Raw genomic sequence first — 3,877 nt, forward strand, 5'->3', positions numbered from 1 at the left:
CTTTTCCTAGTTCCTGTCAGTACTTGTGCTGCAGCATTCTGAATTAATTGGAGCGTCTTAATGGACTTATTGGGGCAACCTGATAATAAAGAATTGCAGTAATCCAGTTTAGAAGTAACAAATGCATGGATTAGTTTTTCTGCATCCGTCTGTGATAGGATGTGTCTAATTTTTGTAATATTACGTAAATGAAAGAAGGCAGTCCTAGAGGTTTGCTTTATGTGGGAATTAAATGACATGTCCTGATCAAAGATAACTCCAAAATTCCTGACAGTGGTGCTAGAGGCCAAGTTAATGCCATCTAGAGTAACTATATTGTTTTTTTCTGAGTTTAGCATCAGTAGTAAGTTCTAGAACAAATTGTTGGAGTGCCTCCATTGGATAGGACAGCTGAAAACAGACAGGAAAGGGGAGAGAGAGAGAGGGGATGATACGCAGCAAAGGGCTGCAGGTCTGATTAGAACCTATGGCTGCTGCAGCAAAGACTCAGCCCTATATAAAATGTCTTAGTTATGATTTAACATCTTTTGTATAAAGTTGCATTTCTCAGTCCAGAGTGCCAGTGTGGACATTAGATAAGTCTTAAATTGCAGATATAGTAACAGTCTCTCCCAAACATAACTAAAGTGTTATTCTCTGTCTTATTTTTTGCTATGTGTTTGAGCTCTTTGCAGGCCCGGGGTCTCCAACCTTAGGGTTGATTCAACATAATGTTACATGCGACGTTGAGTTAATTGTACACAAATGCGCACTGGGCTGTGCTTTGGCTCCACCTAGTGGTTTAAAGAGTTCCCTACAGTTTAATAAAACTAGTTCAATAGAATCAGACAATAGAATAGAAATTCTAGGAACTGTATCTGGAAACATCCAACAGTATACAAGGTTATAGATCTATATTTAGATTTTTGTATCATATCATATCATGTAAAAAAATAAACATATAATACATCAAGATCCATTCTGAAATCTTCTGCATACAGACAACATCAGTACACATACAAACGTATCACAGCTTTGGACAGTACTGTATTTTTGTGTATTTATTACAGCGTTTCTCAATTAATTGATTAGTTTTTTGGTCCATAAAATGTCAGAAAATGTCAGAAAATGTTGAAAAATGTTGATCAGTGTTTGCCAAAGCCAAAGCTGACGTCCTCAAATGTCTTGTTTTATCCACAGTCCAAAGAAATTCACTTTACTGTCATAAAGGACTAAAGAAAGCAGAAATATTCACATCTAAGAAGCTGAAATCAGAGAATTTAGACATTTTTCCTTAAAAAATTACCAAAATGTTGATCATCAAAATAGTTGACAAATCACTTAATAGTTGACAACTAATCTGTTAACCGCCTAATTGTTGCAGCTCCATTGTGCTTGTTATTTTTCTGCAGCGCTTCATAGGGCTACTTTTAACTTTGAATTCCAGCCAGTTGACCTTAAGTCAACTGAACAAAAAATATTAATTGCATTCATTGGAATATACATATTAAGTATAACCTTCAATATGTAAAATACATATATTTATGTGTGTGTGTGTGTAGTATTATCACATGTTAAATTCATTTTCATTTTGTATAGCACTTACAAATGAGTAACTGCTCTCCTTTATTATTTAGACTGAAATAGGCTTGGATGTATTCTGGTGCTTTCTCTGTGTGTCTGCATACATCAGTTTATAATTCACCTGTGCAGTAACTTGACAGAGATGATGTGTAAATGTAATCATACAGTATGTGCTGTTCCTCCGGGTGACTCCCAGGAGAGCGTGTCCTCCATGCACACATATACATGCACATACACGCACTGCCAGCTGAGATCACTGTTCACATCCAAGGCTGCTGTGTCTCATACAGACAGATCACATTAACACACACAAGTCGAAACACACACACACACACACACACACAGCCTACACTGACAACAATAATGCTTACCACCCAGAGCACTGAGCTTGGGCACTACAGTGTCATAAATGTTACTGTTTGCAAGCATGGAGCACCTTGTGCAAACACACACAGGTTTATTTAGAGTCACCTGTATAAACCCCAATGTTTTTCCTGAAGGTCTTAAGGAGATCTACTTAAACCAAATGTTCACCCTGTTCCCTTACTGTCAAACACAGGTTCCAACTGGTATGCCTAGCCTAAAGACTATAGCAGGTGTCAAGCTATGAGCAGTTCAACCAGACTGATATTCCCTTTTAATATTTTTTAATTCATTTTTCAGAAGATTGAAAGCAAATATTTAAAGAGTCTGAAAAACTAAGCATCATTGTAAGCCTCAAGGTAAATTCTTAAACTTGCAGAATGTTCACTATATCCTGAAACAATCAGGTTCCTCTGGCTCCTCCTAGTGCTCCTAATGGCATTTGAAAGAATCCACCGAAAACAACCAATCAGAACCGAGAAAGACAGAAAGACGTGTGATTTTTCACAGATTATCTGTCTTATGTTCTACTGTCAGGATATAGTGAAAGTTTCAGCAAATATGACAAAATGTTATTTTTATAAAAGTTACCTACTGCAGCTTTAAAAATATTAAATTAAGTGCATATCATTATACACAATTGGTATGAAAATACTTCATAGTCAACATATTGATTAATAAATTCACTGCTATCTTGCCAGAACTGAAGTCATGACCACAAAAGATGACACCATCTCACTTCCCAGCAGACATTTTGACATTAACAATGACAGCGTTTCCCTCTATGCACACTACCAAGACCCTGAAAGTGAAGCAGCTAAATGGAATTCAGACATAGTTTATAGTATTATTTACAACTGTGCTGTTAATATTTCTGCCGAAACATACAGACCTCTCTCTGAAAGCTGAACACATCTTCTGTGACAGATCTCGTTTCAGTGTGTCGCCTATCTCCATGGCAACTGCTCTGACAACATACAAAAACACGAAGCACTCTAAAAGAGAGAGTGTGCGAGCGTGTGTATGCATGCATCTGTACACGCGTGTCCAGGAATATACATGTTCAATTAGGAGAGGAGAGGACACACTGTGGCGGGCCCATCACCAGCAGACTCTGTGGCTTGAAGTGTGTGTTTGACAGGTTATGAAAGAGAGGTTTAGTATAAAATGTACTCAATTTATCTCACTGACATTGAGATACAACAGCAAATAGTGAAAATGACAAAGAAAAATTAGTACTAATTTGACTCGCTAGCCGTCTCACACTAAATATAATTTATAATGTGAATGAGGGAGTGTTGGCCCTGAGCGTGGCCTGCCAGGCACCACAGGGAGTTTCTAAACAGTGAACACAGACCTCCTCTTCCTCTGTGGTTATTACACTAATTTGGGACCTTAATCTACATCATATTATTTAGAAAAAGTATATTCTTTAATCGTTGTCAATATATCAGTTTGGTCTATAATCTTTTTCTCTGTTGTTACCTTGTGTCCCTACGGAGGCCCTGAGAAGCAAAAAAGACCTGGCGATCCATTTTCTAATGTCATATAAATTGTTCTCTCGTGTGTTTATTACTCATTTTCCGTTGATTCTGGCGGCCCCTGTGGACAAAATGTGATACTCACAAAATAAGTGTTTTGTTGAGATTATTACTTTTTGTTTCCTTTCCTTCTATTGCAATCATATTTTATTTTCTTCTGACTTATAGAATTGAATACTAATGAGAGATTACAGAGAAGCACACAATGGCTGTTTCATAAAATGGACACTTGGGGGCAGCACCCACCAGCAGCGTCACGCTGGGACCCTTTAGCGATGCGTAGAGGAAGTTGAGCTCATAATCCGAACGAATGGAGAATGAGCAACTGGTGTCCTGCGTCGCTTATTTCTGTGTAATATTTCCAATATTTCCAGAGCACTCCTATCAGAGGATTATCTATATATCTGCCA

This window comes from Morone saxatilis, unplaced genomic scaffold, assembly GCF_004916995.1.
Source record: "Morone saxatilis isolate NCDOM2014 unplaced genomic scaffold, NCSU_SB_2.0 Contig3, whole genome shotgun sequence".
Classification (NCBI taxonomy): domain Eukaryota; kingdom Metazoa; phylum Chordata; class Actinopteri; family Moronidae; genus Morone; species Morone saxatilis.